This window comes from Phyllobates terribilis, unplaced genomic scaffold, assembly GCF_046119375.1.
Source record: "Phyllobates terribilis strain yellow unplaced genomic scaffold, ASM4611937v1 Scaffold_4__5_contigs__length_816908805, whole genome shotgun sequence".
Lineage (NCBI taxonomy): Eukaryota > Metazoa > Chordata > Amphibia > Anura > Dendrobatidae > Phyllobates > Phyllobates terribilis.
Window position 1 is genome coordinate 520,671,669 of NW_027362764.1, and position 26,090 is coordinate 520,697,758.

General features: G+C 42.6%; 1 protein-coding gene across 1 annotated transcript in view; it reads right to left on the bottom strand.

Moving 5' to 3' along the window:
- The window catches only part of CTDP1 (CTD phosphatase subunit 1), a 156,884-nt gene that overhangs the window by 14,006 nt on the left and 116,788 nt on the right, over positions 1-26,090 (bottom strand). The gene's annotated exons all lie outside the window — the stretch shown is intronic.

Sequence of the window (26,090 nt, forward strand, 5' to 3'; positions counted from 1 at the left end):
GCGCTGCAGACATATGAATTCCCCCAGCGGACGCACTGTGCGCTGCAGACTTATGAATTCCCCCAGCGCACGCACTGTGCGCTGCAGACTTATGAATTCCCCCAGTGCACGCTGCAGACTTATGAATTCCCAGTGCACGCTGCAGACTTATGAATTCCCCCAGCGCACGCACTGTGCGCTGCAGACTTATGAATTCCCCCAGCGCATGCACTGTGCACTGCAGACTTATGAATTCCCCCAGCGCACGCACTGTGGGGATTCGCCAGTTTCTGACCCTGGACCAGAGGGTATGTATGCGTTATACAAACTCCCGGGCAAGTGGACGCCGTCTCGCTACCATACACTTGTATGGAGAAAGGCTGCACCCTCTAGTCGGCCACGCACACTGGAAGCATCACTAGACGGGGAGCAGCCTCGCTCAATACAACTGTATGGAGCGAAGCTACACCCACTAGACAGGCCCTGGCCAGGAGTAGGTATAACTCATACATACCCTCCAGTCCGGGGTCAGAAACCGGCGAATCCCTGCAGAATACAGTGCGTGCGCTGGGGGGATTCATAAGTCTGCAGTCACACAGAATTACTGCAGACTAATCGATTTGGACTGGAAAACCCCTTTAAGTAAAACCATGCCGGAATTGCCAGATTTTGCCCATTCCGCCTCCCTGGTGCCATAATGCAATTATTATTGCTGTTGTAAATGAGACAAACTACTAAGGCCAGCCATAGGCTGCAGCTGCTGCATCGAATCAACAAAAAGCGGAGCAATAGCAAAAAGGCAGGGCTGGATCCATATAAGGTGCGTAAAAGCAAGGTTTTATTTCATAGGCCAGCAACAAAATACAATTTTTAAATGGAGAACCCCTTTAAGGAAGAGAACAAGCTTAAATAGCAGTCAATTTTATTCACTAAAATTAAGATTAAACCTGAAATAACACTGACAAATGGAAAATTCATGATCGTATGAATGAAATATTAATGACTGCACTTAGCATTATGAATATTGAATGGTGTTTCTAGCAAACATTCCCACAAATTGCATTATTTTACAGATCATCAATCAACATTTAAACTGTTCTTGAAATCTGACACAAGACTAAGCCCAATCTATCAGCTAAATGCTCAACCCAGAAATTTATCGAATTTACAAGTTTGCTAACCGTGATTCCATGATATTATGTATAGGGGAGCATGACACAAATAAAAATACATGCAATAACTTAATAGACATCCGAGACAGAATCAATGATTACTGCTCGCAGAATATCCCACTGTGCATGTTATGGAAGTGCGGCACTTTTGTTAAAAGTAGATTTTTTATATATATATATATATATATATATATATATATATATATATATATATATATATATATATATATATATACACACATATATATATATATATACACATATATATACATACACACACACATATACAGTACAGATCAAAAGTTTGGACACACCTTCTCATTTAAATATTTTTCTGTATTTTCTTGACTATGAAAATTGTACATTCACACTGAAAGCATCAAAACTATGAATTAACACATGTGGAATTATATACTTAGCAAAAAAGTGTGAAACAACTGAAAATATGTCTTATATTCTAGGTTCTTCAAAGTAGCCACCTTTTGCTTTGATGACTGCTTTGCACACTCTTGGCATTCTCTTGATGAGCTTCAAGAGGTAGTCACCGGAAATGGTTTTCACTTCACAGGTGTGCCCTGTCAGGTTTAATAAGTGGGATTTCTTGCCTTATAGATCGGGCTGTGACCATCAGTTGTGTTGTGCAGAAGTCTGGTGGATACACAGCTGATAGTCCTACTGAATAGACTGTTAGAATTTGTATTATGGCAAGAAAAAAGCAGCTAAGTAAAGAAAAACTGCAGTTGCAAAAACCATCAAGCGCTACAAAGAAACTGGCTCACATGAGGACTGCCCCAGGAAAGGAAGACCAAGAGTCACCTCTGCTTCTGAGGATAAGTTTATCCGAGTCACCAGCCTCAGAAATCGCAGGTTAACAGCAGCTCAGATTAGAGACCAGGTCAATGCCACACAGAGTTCTAGCAGCAGACACATCTCTACAACAACTGTTAAGAGGAGACTTTGTGCAGCAGGCCTTCATGGTAAAATAGCTGCTAGGAAACCACTGCTAAGGACAGGCAACAAGCAGAAGAGACTTGTTTGGGCTAAAGAACACAAGGAATGGACATTAGACCAGTGGAAATCTGTGCTTTGGTCTGATGAGTCCAAATTTGAGATCTTTGGTTCCAACCACCGTGTCTTTGTGCGACGCATGACTACCACAGCATCTTGCAGCGGCATGCTATTCCATCCGGTTTGTGTTTAGTTGGACCATCATTTATTTTTCAACAGGACAATGACCCCAAACACACCTCCAGGCTGTGTAAGGGCTATTTGTCCATGAAGGAGAGTGATGGGGTGCTAAGCCGGATGACCTGGCCTCCACAGTCACCAGACCTGAACCCAATCGAGATGGTTTGTGGTGAGCTGGACCGCAGAGTGATTGTTGGAAGACCATTTCCAGTGACTACTTCTTGAAGCTCATCAAGAGAATGCCAAGAGTGTGCAAAGCAGTCATCAAAGCCAAAGGTGGCTACTTTGAAGAACCTAGAATATAATACATATTTTCAGTTGTTTCACACTTTTTTGTTAAGTATATAATTCCACATGTGTTAATTCAGTTTTCATGCCTTCAGTGTGAATGTACAATTTTCATAGTCATGAAAATACAGAAAAATCTGAGGTGTGTCCAAACTTTTGGTCTGTACTGTATATTGCGGAATCGCTGCGTTTTCGCCGCCATTGACTTGCACTAGACCGCATGACATCCGCATCACTACATCTGCAGATGCGGATACCATGCGTTTCAATGTGCGGATGGTACCTGGGTTTGGAGAAAAGGAGACTCTCCTCCGGACCCGGGTACCATAGTACCTGTAAGAAAAAGAATAGAATAAAAAATATACATTATACTTACCTTCTGATGGCCCCCAGTGTCCTTAGCGATGCGTCCTGGCTTGCCGGCCGCTCGCGATGGTCTTAAAAGGACCTGCCATGACGTCATTTAGTCATGTGACGGATCACGCGACCGCTGACGTCGGTCCCGGCAAGCCAGGACGCATCAGAGAAGGAGACCGGGGGCCATCAGAAGGTATAATATTTATTTTTTATTTTTTACCATTCTTTCGGTCACACTATATAAATCCATGCCGGTTGCATGGATTATATAGTGTGACCAAGTTGTCAAGCACTTTCCAAGTGATGCTAAAATCACTTGGAAAGAGCTTGACAACCCGCATGCGGAAATGCATGCAAAAACACTTTGCTTCCGCTTGTACCTGGCAGGAAAAAAGCATATACAATCCGCATGCGTTTTTTCTGCCAGGGAGATGCAGAAATGCTCAGGAAAAATCTGGAGCATTTCTGCATCGTGGGCACATAGCCTAATAGGGAAACTGTCACCAAGTTTTTGCTATATAATCTGAGAGCAGCATAATGTAAAGGCTGAGACCCTGATGCCAGCGCTATGTCACTTGTTGGTCTGCATGCTGTCACTTTGACATAATCTCTGTTTTCTGTGCTGCAGACCTATCAGTGCTCAAATGCTGAGCTCTGTGTAACCCCGCACACACAACACTGATTAGAAACTTTCCGTTGACACTGTGCATAGGCAGAAAGTTGCTGATCAGTGGTGGCCAAAGTTACGCTGAGCAGTTGATTAGGAGGCACAAGGCACCTAGTCCTGTAGTGATATCCCCTGCTGATAAAACACTGATTTTAATGAAACAACCCACACAGCCAAATCAGACATCACTGGATTCAGGGTCTCTGCCCTTACATCATTTTGCTCTCAAATTACACAGCAAAAACCTGGTGACATTCATTTTAATTTATGGCATATTAACAAATCTCAAGAGCAGAAGAGAAAATACCTCCAGAAAGAGGCCCTGTCAAAAGTTTTTTTAAAAAATTTAATTGTAGAACTAGATGCAAAACATGCAGTTACTGTATGTAGAAAACTGAGGTCAGTATATATGAGAAAAACACAGTATCAAATACTCAATTAACAAGGTTTGGGACCATATGGCCTATGTCATCATCAGCACACTTTGCTCTGTATTTTATGTAGGTTGCACTACAGGGAAACTGAAAAGCCCCATAGCTGAGCACGCTGGTGAGTCTAGAGGTGACTGCTGGTACTACAGTACAGCTTCTACTCAACAGCTTTGCTCCAGTATCTGGCAATGGTCAACAGCGGCTGTTAACTTAGGAATGGTAGACAGGTCATCAAATATCTATACCCAGACTACCCCTTTAAGCTTCGCAACCATTTCTATATGGGATTTAAAAACAATATTTGATTTTCTCAATCATGCATACAGAAAGACAGCTTGTCTTTTTCAATACATTTTAAAAAGGCAGTCATAAAATAGGAATTCATTGCTAGGAATGACTTAGAAGACTTTGAATGAATAAAAGGGATTATTAACAATTATTTTTATACAATGACACCTTTTGATCTCTCATTATGCTGCTTTTGCCTGCCATTAAAAGCATAAAGCTGGCAAATGAAGAGTTTAAGGTCTACTTATTACTGAAATAAGATGGAGGAATAAAAAATGTAAAAAGACAAAACAGATTACAATTTATGCTAGAGGAACTTTTTCATTATATAAAGGCAAGTCGAGAAATACAAGGAATAATATCTCCTATTACTTTTGCAAAGAATAGCTTTAAAGCTTCAATAATCTTAAAGTGGGTTGCACATATTTTAAAAATTTTTGATTGCAGAAAAGCTAAATACATGTATATATAATAATCACACACACGTATACACATGGAGATACTAAAAGTGCTGAGGTAAGAAGAGGTTGCTCACACTGCTGTACAATCTGTCTATCTGATTTAATACAACCGTAGTGGTCTGAAGCTTCAAGATTGACAATTTTTAGTTTTCACAAAGTTTACCGCTGCAGTTTTTATAGTGCCAATTAGTATTAACACTAGATTGTTATGAAGAGAATTCAGATAAATAGCAAAGATTGCAGTCATTTCTTTCCATAAAAATTATCATCACAAAACTCCCATTTCCACTGAACTCCAGCCTGGCCATATCATTTCAGTGATCTTATTAGCACAGAAAAAAGTGTTAATTAGAACGGAAACAGATACTTATCTTCCATGCTCAATGAATTATAAGCGCAGACTTGATGATTTTAAGCACCAGCCCCCTTTTAAAGCATTGCTATTTTCTACTATTACTTCAAAGGAAACATGTTCAGTTATCAATCCTTTACATCAAAAGGATTTTACAAGTAAGGACATTACTGCTTGCACGATTGCCCCTATATCAACCATTTATTGAAACATTAAAAACGTCAATAAGATAGATTCAATTATTGTGAAGAAAGCTTAAAGAAGTTGTCCGTAACTTTTTTTTTAAATTGCCCAATGTATTCAGATTGTGGGCATAAGTATCTTTGTAAATACCTTGTGTTGCTGTTTCTGCCTGCGAGCGGCGCTATCGGTGGCCGCTCACACGCATCACGTGACCCCCCCCCCCCCCCCCATGCTGACGTCACGACAAGTGAGGCGTGACTCAGCGCTGGGGTCCCGCGGTGGCTGCAGGGCTGTGGGTTATTCCCCGCGCACTTTCCCAATGAATGGGGAGAGGGAGAGCACGCGGTGGATGCTGGGTATGACGCAGGGGAATAACCCTGCTCACAACCCAGCAGCCACCGGTGGAACTTGGAAGAGAGACCCCCGGCTGCAGACTGGACTTGTCGTGACGTCAGCGGATGTCAGCGCCGGCTGCAGCCGGGGGTCATGTGATGCCTGTGAGCGGCCAGTGATGGCGCTGCTCACAGGCATTATCTGCAACACAAGATATTTACAGAGATACTTATACCCACATGCTGAATACATAAAGCAACTTAAAAAAAAGTACCGGACAACCCCTTTAAGAGTGGCCCAAAATGTCCAGCAAGTGCAAGGACCAACTCCTAAAGAGGATTCAGCTAAGGACTTGATTCAACACCAGTGCAGAGCTTGCACAGGAATGGCAGCAGGCAGCTGACAGTGTATCTGCACAGTGAGGCAAAGGCTTTTAGAGGCCGGTCTAGTGTTAAGAAGGGCAGCAATGTACTCATCACCAAAGCTCTTATCTCCAAGAAAAATATCAAGGGCAAACTGACATTTTACATTCAGTACATTGTTTGGACTGAAGACGACCATAGTAAAGTTATTTTCTCTGCTGACGCCCCCTTCAGACTGTTTGGGACATCTGGAAAAATGATTGACTGGAGAAGAAAAATTGAGAGCTACCATGAGTACTGTCTTATGCTAACAGTAAAGTATCCTGAGACGATCATGTGTGGGGTTGCTCTCTATTCAGGGGAGTGAAATTTTAGGTTCATGGCCAAGAAACTCCCCAGATCGTAATCCCATAGAGAACCTGTTGTCAATCCTCCAAAAGCAATTGACAAATAAGAACACAGAAATTGTGAAAAACTACAAGCACTGATTAGGGAAGAATGAGTTGCCATCAGTCAGGATTTAGCTCAGTAATTGATACCCAGCTGCCAGGGCGAATTGCAAAAGTCATGAAAAATAAGACCCAACACTGTAAATATTGAGTCTTGGCATAATGTTGATGTATCTGTCAATAAAAGTTTAAAACTTATGAAATGCCTATAACTGTACTTCAGTAACCATAGAAACGTCCGACTAAAGGAACTAAAAACATTTACACAGCAAACTATGTGACATTAAAATTTGGGTTAGTCTCAAATCTGTTAGCCATGGCGGTAAACATTCCAGGGTGCTGAGGAAAGAAGAGGCTGCTTACACTGCTGTCCATCATATCTTTCTGATCTAATACTGGAGAGGCTAGGGGAGCTGAAGTAAGAAGCTGATCACCTATGTCATTTGGAATGACAATATATGGTATAGGTATCGTCAAATCTCAGCAGCAGAGCTTCTTACTACACATGCTCACAGGCACCTGTCCTAATAGTCCAAGACAGATTTATGTCATTGGAACATTGCTGCAGCTATTTTAATTCTATAGTGATTACATACGCAGACAAAACAATTGTGATTTGCTAATTTATTTATTTATTTTACTCACTTATATAGCGTCATTAATTCCACACCACTTTACAGACATTATCATCACTGTCCCCATTGGGGCTCACAATCTACATTCCCTATCCGTATGTCTTTGGAGTATGGGAGGAAACTGGAGAACCCAGAGGAAACCCACACAAACACTGGGAGAACATACAAACTCCTTGCAGATGTTGTCCTTGGTGGGATTAGAACCCAGCGCTGCAAGGCTGAGCCACCGTGCTACCCATGTATTTTTATTAATAACTTTTCCTTTAGTTATTTCTTTTCCTGGACAACCCCTTTAATGAGAGAACCAAAGAATTTGAAGTTTGTTGTAACTAGGAAGGATACTCTCCAATCACAGCATATCCCGGTTTGCATTATCCCAATGTTCCTTATCTGTTGTTGCTAGCCATTTTACATTGGGTGCCAAATTTTGCATGAAGCTTTGAAAAGTAAATTAATTTACTTGGGATAAAATAAATGCTTTCTGTACATTTTCTGTCTTTGCCAGTGTTTTAGCACATCCAATAATTGGGAGCAAAATGCAATAATTGGGAGCAAACGGTCAGGGTAATTTTCAGATAATATTAGCTAGAATATTTATCATAAAGTGGCAGATGGACTCGAGCCCTCTATGTATTACATGAAGGCTGCCATATAATACTAGAATATATGCCCGGAAACATCAATAGTTTGTCAGTACTATTAAGAGCCTCAGCGGCTTTCTATCGTGATGCAACAATCACTTTAAGGCTGTGTGCCCACGATGCGTATTTCATGCGTTTTTGGTGCGGAAATTTCCGCAGCGTCAACGCATGATAAACGCATGGTAAGCCTTCTGCTATGGTCCCCTATGCAATTCCGCACTTTCAATGCCCATGCTGCGGATTTTTCCGCAGCGTTTATGCTGCGCTCAAAAATCCGCAGCATGCCCACTAATTTTGCGGAAGCGCAGCGTTTTCGCAGCCATTGACTTGCATTAGAACGCGCCAATTCCGCAAGACTGCATCTGTACTTGCGTAATTGGCGCGTTCTAATGTGCGGATGGTACCCGGGTGTAGAGGACAGGAGAGTCTCCTCCACACCCAGGTACCATAGAAACTGTAAAAAAAAAATAAATAAAGATTATACTCACCTTCTGGCGGCCCGCGCTGCGCTCCTTCTCCTTTGCCGGCACATCGCGTTGGACTGTAGGACCTGCGGTGACGTCACAGTCATGTGACGGTAGATCCTTCAATACAGGGCATCGCGATATCCCGGCAGCCAGGAACGAGCGCAGCAGCACACGCCGGGCCATCGGAAGGTAAGTATACATTTATTTTTTTATTTTTAACCATTCTAAAGGTCACACTATATAAATCCATGCTGTTTGCATGGATTTATATAGTGTGACCAAGTTGTCAAGCACTTTCAAAGTGATGCTAAAATCGCTTTGAAAGCACTTGTCAATCCGCATGCGGAAACGCATGTGAATCCGCATGTATTACGCAGGAAAAACGCATGCACAATCCGCATGCATTTTTTCTGCCAGGGAGATGCAGAAATGCTGCAGAAATTTTCTGCATCGTGGGCACATAGCCTAAAGGGGTTTTCAGCGTTCAAAGAAAAAGACTGCTTTCTTTTACTTAGTTGGGGCCAAGTTGAAAGAGAAGACAACCCATAGTAAGGGGTGGCACCATTTCTGAAACAAAAGACAAGTTTTCTAATCCTGGACAAGTGTATAAAGAGCAAGTTCCCTCTAGGCAAATGTGAAGCAAACTCTCCACTGCAGATCTGCATGCTGAATATATGCCAAGTATTATAGTGTCAGGCTATGTGCCCACGATGCAGAAATGAGGCAGAAAATTTCTGCAGCATTTCTGCATCTCCCTGGCAGAAAAAACGCATGCAGATTGTGCATGTGTTTTTCCTGCAGAATACATGCGGATTCACATACGTATCCACAAGCGTTAACGCATGTGTTTCCGCATGCGGACTGACAAGCACTTTCCAGGCGATAGCATCACTTGGAAAGTGCTTAACAACTAGGTCACACTATATAAATCCATTCAAAAGGCATGGATTTATATAGTGTGACCGTAAAAATAAAAAAATAAAAGCTATACTTACCCCCGATCCCCCGCCGCGTGTGCTGTCGCGCTCGTCCTGGCTTCTTCCGGGTTGCCGGCATCTCGCGAGACAGCCTGCGGTCACATGACCGCGACGTCATCTCAGGTCCTGGAAGGTAAGCGCTGCAGAGGCCGCCGGACAGGTGAATATAAACTTTATTTATTATTTTATTCTTTTTTTTTACAGGTACAATGGTACCTAGGTCTGGATGAGTCTCCTCTCCTCCAGAACTGGGTACCATCCGCACATAGAGACGCATAAAATCCACTTGTACAAATGTACAGACACGGATTCTATGCGTCTCAATGCAAGTCAATGGCGGCGCTTCCGCAAAATTAATGAACATGTTGCGGATTTATTTGCGCTGCAGAAACGCTGCGGATTTTTCCGCAGCATGTGCATTGACATTGCGGAATGCCATTGGGGACCATGGGGTGCGGATTACCATGCGTTTTTGATCTGTTTCTGCTGCGGAAATTCCGCAGCATAAACGCATGAAAAACGCATCGTGTGCATGCAGCCTTAGCATTCTAAATGCGATTTTAAGGATCGGTGGATTTTGTAAAACCTGGACCCCCATTGACTTGCAGGCAATTCAAGTGCCTGCTAGATAGGAAAAGTGAATAATAAAATGTAGTTACTCTTTAACAATTTGAGTCAAGGCCTTTAAATAAAGGACATGCAGCTTTGCTGTCCATCTTTGGTAGAACTGACAAACAGTGCAAATCAAGAGATCACCAACGGTATTCAGCTAATTGCTGGGGTGTAACCTTAAGGGTATGTGCACACGATGCAGAAATGAAGCAGAAAATTTCTGCATCATTTCTGCATCTCCCTGGCAGAAAAAACGCATGCGGATTGTACATGCGTTTTTCCTGCGGAATACATGCGGATTCACATGCGTTTCGGCATGCGGGTTGACAAGCGCTTTCCAGGCGATTTTAACATCACTTGGAAAGTGCTTGACAACTAGGTCACACTATATAAATCCATGCAAACAGCATGGATTTATATAGTGTGACCGTATAAGAATGTTTAAAAATAAAAAAATAAAGCTATACTCACCCTCTGATGGCCCCGGCGTGTGCTGCCGCGTTCGTTCCTGGCTTGTTCCTGGCTGCCGCGATATCGCGAGACACTGCGCTGAAGGGCCTGCGGTCACATGACTGTGACGTCACCGAAGGTCCTTCAGTCTTGCACGCGAGCAGAGGGAAGGAGACCGGGGGCCGTCAGAAGGTGAATATATCTTTATTTTTTATTTTATTCTTGTTTTACAGCTTTTTAAATGGTACCTGGGTGTGGAGGAGAGTCTCATCTTCTCCACACTCGGGTACCATCCGCACATTAGAACGTGCCAATAACGCAAGTACAAATGCAGTCTTGCGGAATTGGCGCGTTCTAATGCAAGTCAATGGCGGCGGAAATGCCGCGTTTACGCAAAAATAATTGACATGCTGCGGATTTTTGAGCGCAGCTTTTACGCTGCAGAAAAATCCGCATCATGGGCACAGCACATGCGGATTTCAATTGGGGAACATTGCTGCCCTTCTAACATGCGTTTTTAATGCTTTTCTGCGGCGTTTACGCAGCAGCAAAAACCCGGCGGAAACGCATTAAAAACGCATGGTGTGAACTCAGCCTTAGGCTATGTGCGCACGTTCAGGATTTGATAGCAGAAATTTCTGCAAGATTCCTGCATCTCTTGGTAGGAAAACTGCGGTGTCACGTTATTGTACAGCAATGAATACTTTTTTAATTACCGTCCGACCTGGTGTGAGTACATTGGTTAATTTAAATGATTAAAGGATGTGTCTGCTTTATTTCAAATAAAGTGTTTTATTTGTGGTGTGAGTGTTTATTTAAATTCTTTAATTACAGGTTTAGTAATGAGGGTGTCTGGTTGACACCTCTTCATCACTAAACAAAGGGCATGGTGTCAGTGACACCTAATCCCATAAACCCTAATCCATTTAGCCCTAATTCCCATTCATGTAATTTCTGGGATAGCTGAGCACTGCTATTTTTAGCTTCGGAAGGAGCCATTAGGCCAACATGTTCCCTGGCTATTAATAAAAGCTCACAGCTGTTTGATTAGCCGCTATGTCCCTGCGATCAGCAACTAGCAGTGCTTTGAGTGCAGTGTATTTTTGAAGTCCAAAACGCTGTGTTATAATGCCGCTCTTGTTTTGTAAGTACATCTGGATCCACCGCATGTAATGACATTTCAATAGGACAAATAAAGACATTTACATGCTGCGGTTGAGTTTGGGCATGTGCCCATGATCAGAATATGCTGCGAGTTTGACACTGCGTATTTATGCAGCGTCAAACCCACAGCATCCAGCTGTTACAGCATAGTGGATGGGATTTCTAGAAATCCCAAGTCCACTATGCGTGCATCTGAGGCTGCGGATCACCTGCAAACACTGACATGCGGAACGTTTTTCAAGACCGCAACAGGTCAAATTCTCTTGCATCTCTGAACATCTGCATGGTTCAGAGAACACATGCGGATTTACCTGTGTTCAATAAAGCCCATTTTGGACACAGCAAAAACATGCTGTGTCCAAAGCACTGCTATGTCCGGATCGCGGGCACATAGTTGCCCTAAAATTAAAAAAAAATGGCGTGGGCTCCAGCGTCATTTTCATAACCAGCAGAGGGAAAGCCAACCACTGGGGTCTGATATTACTAGCCAAAGAAGGGGCCATTAGTCAAAAATGTTCCCTGGCTAATAATAACAGATCACCGTTGTTTGCTTAGCCTTTACTAGCTAGATTACAGGGGGAACCCAGAAAAAAATTGACGTAGGGTCTTTCTATAAAATCTAGCCAGCAAAGGCTAGGCAGACAGCTGTGAGCTGATATTAATAGCCAGGAAAGGGGCCATGGACCCTGGCCCCCTCTCCGAGGCCAATATCAGCTCTCAGCGGCTCCAGAAATGGCGAATTTATAAGATGCGCCAAATCTGGCGCTTAGCCTCAGCTCTTCCCATTTGCCCTGGTGCGGTGGCAAGTGGGGTAATAGGGTTGGGGTTCATGTCAGCCTTGTATTGGTAGCGGACATGAAGCCCAGGGTTAGTAATGGAGGGCGTCTATAAGACGCCCTCCATTACTAACCCCGTAGGGCCACAGAAATTACTCTTTGTATTTCAACTGCAACTTTACACACCTCAAAATAAATACAGTTCCTTGATAGATTCTGTGCTTTACCGGAAGACTGCAATGGGGTCATATTGGTGACTCTGAAGCAATCTATATCGTCCAAGCGTATCTATGAAGTTGCTAACTCTTTAGTCTTTCTCCTCACCCCTGAAAAAAATATTGCAACTTAAACAAAAAAACAAAACTAGAACAGAAAATGGTCTTAAAACCTGTAAGTTTGTATCTGTAGAACAAAACAGATAATCCATTTGGCAGTGATTTACCAAGAAACAACACTGCACACTGCTACGGTTTCGCTTCTAGTAATGAGCAACAACTGGTACTACTAATTAAACCATCCTTTAGTAAAACTGCACTGCCTCAAAACATCTATTAATCAAAAAGCAATCCAAGGATTCTTTCACTACTTATGAGAATCAAGAGTGCTCGTGGACATCCAGAACATACACTCATTCCCAATCTGTTTCTGAAGTTATTCTTTCTCATGTCTGCAAGCCAGTGATCGCAAAAACTGAGAAAAATATGGAAAACCCCACTGAAAGTGAATATAAGCTGCACCAACTGTAACTTCTATTGGATGGCTTAGGGACATTAGCACTGATTGTTTACCACCTTCTAAACATGGAGTAATTTTCAGTGCCATATTGACATGTACACCCCCAAAATGGTTACACCATATAATGCACAACAAAGTCTTCTCTGACTGGTGAAAATTAGAGTAGAGCAAAAACAAATCACAGAACTTTGGTCCGGCAGCCCCATCGTCAGCCAAGACACAAGACCAAAGTGCTACAAACGTAATTCCCGGCATCACTGCATCTCCTCTGAGTAGAAGACTAGGCATGTCGTCATGCTTACATTGAGGCACAATGTTGACATTGTGGGGCCTACTAATGAGAAGAGTAGACAGATGTTGCAGGGAGTAGGAAGCATGCAGTGCTCTGGTCCGGCAGCTACAAACTAGCAATGTGGCCATTGTACCAGGATCCTGAAAATCTTTTTGCTCTACTCTAGTTTCAATATTAGATGGACACTTTGGTTGCCCCACTGATGTGTTTCCATCATGGATGGGGGCATGACTGCGAGATGGAGCTTATTACTATTAGCATATAGACATCACATCATTAACTTGTTATTGCAGAGGAAGAATGGAGCTTTCTGATTGGATGAAATTCCATTAAATCTTCTAAAATGGATGCAGATGTGATTATCATAGGTTATGAGTTACGTCTGAAGATAATATATGGATTATAAACAAAAAAAGCAGCCTCACCGTGTCCTATTTATATGACTCAGTCCGTCTTACAATGTTGTGGGTCTCCAACCAGTAGCCGTGACTTACGGCTTCACATAAGAAAATAATTTTTGTGAGTTCCAAAAATAATTAAAATCCTCAATTTAATACAAAATAATTTAAAAGATAATACAGGTTGGGAATACATCTCAACATGTTTCTGGCAAAAGCCCTTATTCACTGAGATACAGATTCCTTATGATACATGGTATAAAAACAAATGGTAACCAACCGTTGATCAATAAACACATGTTGACAATCAATCACATTTGAGAATAATTAGCATAATCACAAGGCTAAATTACAAGAAAAGTATCATTCTTATGGTTCATGCCGTTGGGGTATTTTGTATCAAGTTTAATGATTCAAAATAATTCTCTTAGGAGGAGTTTTTTCCTCCAATCCCCTCCTCTAATAGGAATATCCACTTTTTCTAGCCCATAGAATGAAAAATTGTTTAATTCCCCTTTATGTCTCTCTACAAAATGCTAGCATGCTCCTGAATAGGATGCGTTTTTATTTTTGATGTTGGTAACATGCTCTGCCATCCTTTTCTATAATTTACGTATTGTGCTGCCAATGTATTTTATTTTACATTCTTTGCAAAATATGCAATACACAACATAATTTGTATTGCAATTAATAAATCTTTTAATATCATTGGCTGCATCAATTTTTTTAGTTTGCAATGTATACTGGCACATCGTACATTTGGAACATGCACATTTAAAAAAACCTTTACAACTTAGCCAGGTTTTTTTTTATCACTTTTTTTAGGCATGTATAGACTTGGGGAAAGAGTAGCACCTATTGATCTCCCTTTTCTCGGCACACATACTAATCCATTTTTCAGGATTTTGTCCCAATCTTGGAATAATACAGGGACATATCTGTTGATAATATTTTTTATTTCCTGAAATTGACAACTATATAGGGTACTGAAGATGCTTTTTTTGTCCATATTATTTGATTTTATTGTTATTGGTTTCTGGTTGTTATTAATACCATCATCTCTGTTGTTTAAATGAGTATTTCTTACAAGAACTTTTTTTAATGCTGAATCAATATGTTTTTTCTTATACCCTCTTTCCATTAATCTAGATCAGGGGTCTCAAACACACGGCCCGCAGGCACCATAGACCTCGATCGCGGCCCGGTCCAGGAGCTGCCTATCAGAGGCCAGCAGCTGACATCTGCGTACCAGAGCAGCAGCGTATGACGTCACTGACACGCGCAGATGTCAGCTGCTGGTCTCTGATAGGCCGGCGGCTGACACTGGTATTGCTGTGCAGAGAGCCGTTCTCTGCGCGGCAATACACTGAACTGAAGCGCAGCTGCCGGCAGCTCCTGGCCCGGGCCGCGATCGGGGTCTATGGTGCCTGCGGGATACAGGTGCAGAAAGGACGCCGAGGGAACGGAGGACAGGTGAGAAGAATCTTTTTTTTTTCTCTCTTGTATGTGTAGAACGGCACAAGGGACAGTCCTGCAAGATGGGGAGCAGGCTGGGGACGGTCCTAAAACGTGGGGAGCAGGCTGGGGACGGTCCTAAAACGTGGGGAGCAGGCTGGGGACGGTCCTAAAACGTGGGGAGCAGGCTGGGGACGGTCCTAAAACGTGGGGAGCAGGCTGGGGACGGCGCTAAAACGTGGGGAGCAGGCTGGGGACGGCGCTAAAATGTGGGGAGCAGGCTGGGGACGGCGCTAAAACGTGGGGAGCAGGCTGGGGACGGCCCTAAAACGTGGGGAGCAGGCTGGGGACGGCGCTAAAACGTGGGGAGCAGGCTGGAGACGGCGCTAAAACGTGGGGAGCAGGCTGGAGACGGCGCTAAAACGTGGGGAGCAGGCTGGGGACGGCGCTAAAACGTGGGGAGCAGGCTGGGGACGGCGCTAAAACGTGGGGAGCAGGCTGGGGACGGCGCTAAAACGTGGGGAGCAGGCTGGGGACGGCGCTAAAACGTGGGGAGCAGGCTGGGGACGGCGCTAAAACGTGGGGAGCAGGCTGGGGACGGCGCTAAAACGTGGGGAGCAGGCTGGGGACGGCCCTAAAACGTGGGGAGCAGGCTGGGGACGGCCCTAAAACGTGGGGAGCAGGCTGGGGACGGCCCTAAAACGTGGGGAGCAGGCTGGGGACGGCGCTAAAACGTGGGGAGCAGGCTGGGGACGGCGCTAAAACGTGGGGAGCAGGCTGGGGACGGCGCTAAAACGTGGGGAGCAGGCTGGGGACGGCGCTAAAACGTGGGGAGCAGGCTGGGGACGGCGCTAAAACGTGGGGAGCAGGCTGGGGACGGCGCTAAAACGTGGGGAGCAGGCTGGGGACGGCGCTAAAACGTGGGGAGCAGGCTGAGGAGGCCCTAAAACGTGGGGAGCAGGCTGGGGACGGCCCTAAAACGTGGGGAGCAGGCCGGGGACGGCCCTAAAACGTGGGGAGCAGGCCGGGGACGGCCCTAAAACGTGGGGAGCAGGCCGGGGACGGCCCTAAAACGTGGGGAGCAGGCCGGGGACGGTCCTAAAACGTGGGGAGCAGGCCGGGGACGGCCCTAAAACGTGGGGAGCAGGCCGGGGACGGCCCTAAAACGTGGGGAGCAGGCCGGGGACGGCCCTAAAACGTGGGGAGCAGGCCGGGGACGGCCCTAAAACGTGGGGAGCAGGCCGGGGACGGTCCTAAAACGTGGGGAGCAGGCCGGGGACGGTCCTAAAACGTGGGGAGCAGGCCGGGGCATAGCTGAAAACAATCTTGTCCCGCAAAAAGTCAGTGGAGAAATAAAAAAAAGGTATAACACTCAGAATATAGCGAAGCTAAAATAATTTTTTATTGTGTAAGAGTCAAAACACAAAAATATTATATAACTGTGATATTGCTGTAATCGTACTGACCCGAAGAATAAAGCTGCCTTATTACTTTTACCACACTGAGAACGGCATGAAAAGCTGGTTCTTGTTTATTCTGCCTCCCAAAAATTGAAATAGAAAGTGATCAAAAAATGCTAGGTGACCGAAAACTGTACCAATAAAAACACCAACTTATCACGCAGAAAACAAGCCCTCATATGACTGTCAGCAGAAATATAGAAAAATTATAGCTCTCAGAATATGGCAATGCACAAACTTTTTATTTGTTTTACAAGCAGCCAAACATAAAAAAAATTATATAAATTTGGTATCGCAGTAATTGCACCAACTCGCAGAACAAAGTTGTCTAATCACTTATTCCGCACAAGGAACGGCATTAAAAATAAATAAAACAAATTCTTGACCTATTACTGATTTGTTCATTCTGCCTCCTAAGATCACAGTAAGGCACGGCTCACATTTATCCTGCATTCTGCGCTGAGAGCTTACACCGGAGTTTGTGTAAATCTCTGAAAAACGTGATTCAGACAGAACACCCAACAGAAGATTCCCTATAAAGAGGCAGATGAAGACACTCTGGACACCGCCTGACGTATCATCCGACGGTGTTAGTCTTTTGTGCATAAAAGTGCAGTCGCCCACAGTTTTATGCACCTGTGAAGAGGACACCACTGAACAAAGGCCACACGGAGTCCAGAGTAACTCTGCTGCCTCATAGTGAATGGATCCCTGAGGGGGTTTCATCTGAATCATGTCATTCAAAGATTTAGATGGAAACCCCAATGTAAGTGCTCAGCATAGAGCACAGGATAGATCCAAAATGTTATGTAAAATGTTCCCAATTAAAGCTTCAACTCAATCCATAAAAAATGCAAGTCCCCACTTTGGTCAGTCATTTGAAAAAGGAAATATAGGGGGCTTCTACGTTACTGGAAGCACAAAGGCTCTTTAAAAGCAAAATAGCTCCTCGTCCACCAAAAGAAATCTAGCGAATTCAGCACTTCCAAATCCTAATGCCTCCGCCCTGCGGCCACAGTGTGCCTAAACCGCAGTTAGCATTCACATTTGGCATTTCTGTAGCGATCAGAGCCTGCTTAAGTTATGGGATCCATGTCTCCTGAAGCACGAGCTGGGCATAACGTACTGGGCACTACAACGGCAGATTTGCAATTTTTACTCCCCCACATCCAATGCTGCTTGCTTCTGGAAAACACCTATGGAGTCAAAATTGTCACTACAACTGTAGATAAATTCCTAGAGAGGTGTAATTTCCAAAATAGGGTCACTTTAGGGAGGATTCTGCTCTTCTGGTACTCAGGGGGTCTGTATATTGAGTCTGCAAACTATCCTACGAAAATTTGTTCTCCAATAGTGCTCCTTCCCTTCAGAGTTTCGCCGTGTGGCTAAGCGGTACTGTACAGCCACATATGGGGTATTTCCACGTTCAACAGAAATTGTGCGACAAATTTTCCTGCCATTTTTAATCATTTCCAATGTGAACATGTAAAATCTGGGGCTAAAGCAAAAATTTTGTGGTAAATATGTAATTATTTTTTCTTCACTGCCCAATGGTATAAAATGCTGTAACACACCTTTGTGTCAATATGATCACTGCATCCCTAGATTAATTGAGAGGTGTAGTTTGTAAAATGGGGTCACTTATGGAGAGGTCCTGCTGTTCTGGTACCTCAGGGGCTCTACCATTGTGACATGGCACCCTCAAACCACTCCAGCAAAATCTAAACTCCAATATGGCACTTCTTCCCTTCTGAGCTTTACACAGAGCCTCAAAAGTAGTTTTTCATCCACATCTGGGGTATTGCATACTTAGGAGGAATTGCGTAACAAATTGTACTGTTAATTGCCTCCTATTATCCCTTTTGAAAATTGAAAACCTGGGGCCAAAGCAACATTTTAGTGGAAAAAATGGTAATTTTTCATTGACTCAGCCCAATTTTATACAATTCTATGAATCGCCTGAAGGTTAAAAATGCTCACTACACCCCTAGATAAATTCCTTAAGAGGAGTACTTTCCCAAATGGGGTAATTTCTAGGGGTTTCTGTTTTGGCATGTCAGGGGCTCTTCAAATGTGACAAGGCATGAGCAATCTATTCCTGTCAAAACTGCGCTCCAGAATTCAATTGGCACTCCTTCCCCTCCGAGTGCCCAACCAGTAGTTTTCCACCACATAACGGGGTATCGGCGTACTCCGGAGAAATTGCACAACAAATTGTATGGCCCATTATCTTCTGTTACCCTTTCAAAAATGCAAAATTTGGGGCTAAAGCGACATTTTTGTGGGAAAAAGTAACATTTTCATTTTTTCTTTCCACATTGCTTTAATTCCCGTGAAGCACCTAAACTTCTTGAATGTGGATTTGAGCACTTTGAGGGATGCAGTTTTTAAAATGGTGTCACTTTGCCCCCTCAAAGTCACTTCAAATCAGATGTAGCCCCTAAAAAAATAGGTTTTGTAAATTTTATTGGAAAAATCATACAATTGCTGATAAACTTTAACCCTTCTAAACTTCACAACAAAAACAAAAGTTTAAAAAATGATGCTGATGTAAAGTAGACAAATGGTAAATGTATTTATTAGCTATATTGTGTGACATAACTCTGGTTTAAGGACACAAAAATTCAAAGTTTGAAAATTGTAAACTCAAATTTTCAATATTTTCATACATAAATGCAAATCATATCGACCAAAATATAGTTCAGCAATTAAATAAATTGTGAATAAAGTCAGCGCGTGGCCTTCAGTCCTCCAAGAAGAGGACATTCTTTATAAGAAAATTTTAAGTTCTGCCTTGCTTAAAAATCTGAATTTTCAGGGGGCGTGGCCTGGGCTCAACTGATGTAGGAAGCAGGAGAGTTGAGCTCCATGCAGACAACCAATTCAATGCTACTATAATGCGATTTGAAAGAAGAAATCCCTAAAGCTCCTACAGAATTCGCTTGGGGACAGTCTCAGGAGTATTTTGAGACCTTCCCCATGAAAATCAACAGAAAATTGAAGAAGTTATATACTTCTGAAGCAGGCAGCTGCATTTTCCACAGGAAGTACAGCTCAAGTCCCCAAGGGAGAAGAAGGAAGGTGACATCTTCACAGGCGCCATTACTAAGCAGCGCCCCACCACAGACCCTCATCCCACGTGAGACCCCTGGATCCCGAAAAGGAGGGTCGCAGCTCCACACAGTGAAGTCCGGAGGTGAAGCTCCAGCACCACTGAGGAGAGGACAGCGAGGATTAAGCGGAGGGAGCGGCGCGGACGACGGAATAGCGGAGACTACCACAGGCTAGTACTGTCCCCCCCCGACCCGTCCCGCCATACCCGGTGTACGTGGGAACCACCAGTTAGCAGTGAACTGTGCGGGGGGATTACCGTCCGGTAACACCGACCGGCGTCGCAGATTTGATCCGCGACATCGCTCCGCCCCCACCCAGCGTCGCAGTTGCGTCTTCAAAATTGCATAAAGAGTCATACCCGAGTGCTGACTGTGGTGCAAGCAAATCTCTACTGCGTCCTGTGACACATCGCAACTGCGTCCTCGCAAGCACTTACAGTGTTACACCTAATCGCGGGCCACTACAATTGCAGACCTCAACTGCGTCCTGTGACACATACCATCTGTGGATCGCAACTGCGTCCTCCCAAGCACTTACAGTGTTACATCTGATTGCTGGCCTCTGCGATCGCAAACCTCAACTGCGTCCTGTAACATATCGCATCTGCGGGTCGCAGCTGCACCCTCCCAAACACTCAGTGTCACACCTGATCGTTAAAGCAGTAAGTGCAAAGCCTAACTGCGTCCTGCGACACAGATTGGAACCGCAGAACGCAACAGCGCCCCTTCTTGCACCTGCAGTAATACATCCGTCTGCTATCACCTCTGAACACAGAGCACAACTGCGTACAGAATCTCTAGCATAAACTTTATGACACAGTTGCGACCCCTTCAATCTTGGCACCGCTATTCAATACCACTGAAGTCTCAACCAAATCCTGACTGGAAATTTATTAAAGCACGCCCTAGCCGACATTGACAACCATGAGTTCCACTAAGAAAAATGTCTCCACAGGAAGCAAAACTTCTACCTCGACAAGCAAGTCCAAAAATTCAAATGAGAAAAATCCTCAATACCACACATATTGCAATCCCTTGGAAGTTTCTCCAAGCCTGGTAAGCCCTCTCAAGTCCAGATCTCCCCTCAAAAGAGACGAAAAATCAACCTCAAGAAAAAATTACCAACAAGAAGCATCACAAGCTTCATCCCAAAACCCCCCTCCCTCAAGCTTGCCCCCACCAATAGATCCAGACAAGGATCACCCTCTTTCAACCACAGCCAATAAACTGAATTTCGAGGGAATGGATACATCCGTCTCTCATAAGAGAGCGAAACCAGAAAGTTAGGGTCACAAGGGCACAGTCTCTCAGGAGCATATTGAATTTGACTCAGACTCTGACTTCAGAGATTCATCCCCAAACCTTAGCCCTGAAAAAAACAAAACAGAAAACAGAACACGGACACAAGACTTCTAACAAAGCTTCTCATAATTCTTGCACCTTCAAAGAGTTTCCTCCACCCTCAAACAACACTGAAACCTACATGCTGGAGTTAGCCAAAGTTATCAACGAAAATTACTTTGGACAAACAAACTAAAGCCATAAACTCCACTTTCCAAGTCTTTAATAAGAGGCTGGAGGACTACGAAAAAAGACTTACTTTAGTTGAAGCCAAATCTGAAAAAACAATAAATGATCAGTTTAACACCCAGGCAGAAATCAACAAGCTCAGAGCAAAACTGGCGGACTTAGAAGATCGTAACCGCAGAAACAACCTCAAAATACGCGGTATCCCGGAGTCGGTCCCACCACATGGTCTCTCCGACTACGCTAAATCAGTGTTCAAAAAAGCTCTGCCCTCATTATCAAACCAAGAACTCACCATTGACAGGATTCACAGGCTACTTCGTCCCAACTCAGTTTCAGCGGACACCCCAAGGGATACAATTCTTCGAATCCACTTTTACCAAACAAAAGAAAAAATACAAAACTTCATCAAGGTAGAAAAAAACTTTCCTGAACCATATAATGACTTAAAGATTTACACAGACCTGTCCAAGGAAATAGAAGCTAGAAAGTCTTTCAGAGACACCACGACCTACCTGAGAGAATCGGGAGTGCCATACAGATGGGGATTCCCACTAAAACTACTAGTTTTCCACAAAGGGAAAACCATCGTTCTTTTCTCCCCAGAGGAAGGACGCAAATTTGTAGCCTCTCTGAAGGTCGATTCCTCATTTAAAGATCCTCCTCTCCCCCGGAGGGATAATCGCTGAACTCCCGGCTTATCTTTTACTTTTTCCATTAAAGATGCCTTTTCCTTCCCTGTTCTTGAAGGACCCAACGTCATGTTATAACTATATAACTTTTTCACCATATATTTAATATGTATTTTGTTAAGTTTCATATACTATTTGTATGCAATCCTAACTGGACTTCTTCAAAATGGGATTTTCTCTTTTAGCAACTTGGTTGCTCTGCATCGGACAATTTCACAAACTTTTTCCCCGGAAAAAAACCCTACGGACTAGTAGGTATTCCCTGGAGGTTTGTCTAGGAGTCGTGAAGTACAAATATTCATTTTGATTCTCACGAACGTTTTAAAAGTTGTATTGTTGTTCTTATTTGATTTGTCTTCGCATTGTGATTTGTTCACACATTTCATGACACAAATATAATAGTTCACCTGTGTAGTCATCTAAATAACTTTTACACACTACCTGATTCCAACTCTCAAACTTTACCCACCTTTACCAACTTGATACACGCGTACTTCAGTATTAGTATTAAAATATCATCATACAATGTTAAGGGGCTAAACAGCCCAAATAAAAGATTCACCCTCTGGAAGGAAATAAACTCCCAAAAAGCCGACATTATCTGTCTGCAAGAGACAAAGTTCTCTGAATCTAATCATCCCAAATTCGGCCATAAAAAATTCACAAATATTTTTGAGTCAACAAACAAAGATAAAAAGAAGACCAGGGTTGCCACAATAATCAAAAACACCATCCCCTTTAAATTTGAAGAAAAGGTTACTGATCCAAATGGTAGATATCATATCCTTGTTTGTAGAATCAACAACGAAATTTGTACAATTGTAAATGTCTATGCCCCCAACAAAGGACAAATTAGTTTCCTTAATAAGGTAATGAAAAAGACTTCTAATATTAGAAAGGGAGATCTAATTATACTAGGTGATTTCAACATGGTTCCTGACAGCCGTATGGATTCCTCATCTCCCAAAAGATGTCTATCTGCTTCCCTAAACCCGTGGCTAGCAAAGAACGAGCTGTTTGATTCTTTTAGGTGTATCAACACCACTTCAAAAGAGTACACGTTCTTTTCAGACGCCCACTAGACAGCGTCCAGAATTGATCTTATACTAACTGATGTCTTTTCTATCTCAAAAATTGAAAAAATCTCAATTCTACCAAAAAGTATTTCTGACCACTCCCCTTTGTTGGGCGAAATTAGGCTAGGCCCATCCCTCACAAATAATTTCCTCTGGAAATGCAACCCTACCCTCCTCTGTTCACCAGAGTACAGAGCTATAGTTGAGGAAAATATAAAACAATACTTCATAGAAAACGAAGACGAAAACATCAGCCCATTCACATACTGGAATGCTCATAAAGCAGTCCTCAGAGGGACATTGATGAAACCGTCATCCTCCATCAAAAAGAAAAACAGGGCAAAGATTACAGAACTCCAATCCCAAATTAGATCTGAAGAAGAAATTCAGACAAACACTAACCCACCCTCTCAAAAAATTGGCCAAGAAATCAACAACTTAAGAGTAGAACTCAAAAAAGAAATATTCGCCCCCTTTGATTCTTTAGTTAAGAACTCAAAATTTAAAGTATATGCCTCCCTAAATAAACCGACAAAATTTATGATGAACCGCATCAAGAAAAAGAGGATACATAATAGAATTGATAAAGTTCTAACGGAGGATGGCACACTTAAACACCACCCCAAAGAGATTCTCTCCACTTTTGAGAAATACTACTATAAATTATATAACATTAATACAGATGATTCTGTACCGAAGCCCAATACAGACTTAATCGACAAATTTCTTTCCTCAATTAAATTACCCCAAGCCAACAACCAAGATTTAGAACTCTTATCATCCCCTTTTACAGGAAAAGAGATATCCGATGCAATATCACAACTAAAACCACATAAGTCCCCAGGCCCCGATGGTTTTACCAATGAATACTTTAAAACTTTCGAACCTTTTCTAACCCCACACCTTACCCAAGTATTCAATAAGGCAGCGTCCCAGGGTTCATTCCCAGCCGAAATGCTGGAAACCACAATCATACTAGTTCCTAAATCTAAAAGTAACTTGGAGGACGTCAAAAACTTCAGGCCTATCTCCCTCATAAATACCGATGTTAAATTATACGCCAAAGTGCTGGCAAATAGATTAAAATCTATATTACCTACCTTAATAAATAGCGATCAAATCGGCTTTGTCGAAAAAAGACAGTCTACAGATGGAACTAGATGCCTCATTAATATCATCAAATTATTGAACTCCTCAAAAATCCCTTCAATACTTCTGACACTAGACGCCGAAAAAGCGTTTTGACCGTCTCAATTGGCTTTATTTAAAACTTGCCCTTACGAAATTTGGCTTCAATGATAAAATCTTGTCTTCCATTTTAGCGCTGTACTCAAACCCCTCGGCCAAAATTTAAGCCAATAACCACCTCTCTAGCCCAATAAAAATAACTAATGGAACCAGGCAGGGATGCCCCCTATCACCTTTGTTTGTTTTGGCAGTTGAACCCCTCGCACAAAAAATTAGGGAAAACCAAAATATAAAAGGCATACAAGCAGGCTCCCGTGAATTTAAAATTAATTTGTTTGCAGATGATATCTTACTAACATTAGCTGATCCTCTCAGCTCCATCAAAGAGGTATCAAATACCCTGGGAAAATTCTCGGAAATTTCGTACTTTAACATAAACAGCAATAAATCAAAAATAATTCAACTCAACTTAAGCAACAATATAATAAATAAGATCAAAAAAGACTTTAATTACGATTGGAAAGAGGAGGAATTCATATACCTAGGAATCATCATCACAAAAAATATAAACTCAATCATCTCCAAAAATATGGATTCAATTATAGAAACAATAAATAAAGACACACATTACTACGACTTATCGTGGTTAGGCAAGTCACTAATCCTAAAAACATTTGTTCTACCTAAAATCTTATATGTGCTGAGAAACTTTCCCTTAATCATTCCCTCCTCATATTTAACCAAATTGCAATACCTTATCAATTCAATCATTTGGAGTGGTAAAAAAGCGAGGACCCCGACAGCTTTGCTATATAAAAGCAAAACTAATGGCGGCATAGGACTAATTAACGTGAACTCATACTACTTAGCTAATATAATAAAACAAAGTCAATACTGGTTTTACCAAAAACACCCTCCAGCATGGATAGAATTGGAGACATTGCTTTACGGTAACCTCCCCCCTCAAAATTTACTCCTTAACAAATTTTTCAAGAAATCCCACTATAATCCATCCCACCCTATCTTCCAAGCTGCCTTATTTGCATGGGGAAAATTCACTACTCTCAATAGAAACAAAAACAATTCAAATTACTCACTGAATTTCCCTCTTTCACATATCGCAGCATTTTATAACCACCCGTTTCCTTCTCACTGGCCTTCCATAGGCATAACCAAAATTAAGGACATTTTTAATGGTAGCAACTTTATCCCCTTCGCAGAACTAAAATCCAAATTCAAATCGGCATCGGATGAATTCTTCTACTACTCAATGACTAAAGACTTGATTAGGCTATTTCTTTCCAACAAGAAATCGCTGTCTGAAGCCTCCATAAACCTACTCTGCAATACAAACCATAACATTTTCTGGAGCCTGAAGTAGATCTATACTTGCTTTAATAAAGATGTACTCTCAAATAAAACCACATTTATGAAAAAATGGGAAGCAGACCTAAATACATCTTTTACTTTAGAAATGTGGGAAAACGCCCTCTGCTCATCATACTCCTCTAACATCTGCATGGCGCTTCATGAGGGATACTATAAAACTCTTTCACGCTGGTATTATACCCCCTTAAGGCTCTCGCATATTGACCCCAACAATTCTCCTCTTTGTTGGAGGAACTGTGGACCAATCGGTGATCTGATACACATTTTCTGGAAATGCCCCAAAATAAAAAGAATTTGGGCCCAGACGTCTAAACTAATTAACAGCCTGACTAGTCAAGAAATCGCCCTTACACCCCAGAAAGCTTTTTTATCTTTAGAGTTGGAATCATTAACCTCACATACTAGATACCTCATTATTCACATATGTCTGGTAATAAAAAATTCAATTGAATACAACTGGAATAAACCAGAACCTCCCTGTTTCTTTGAACTTTTAGGTAGAATCTCACTCCATAAATCATGAGTTCAGGTTT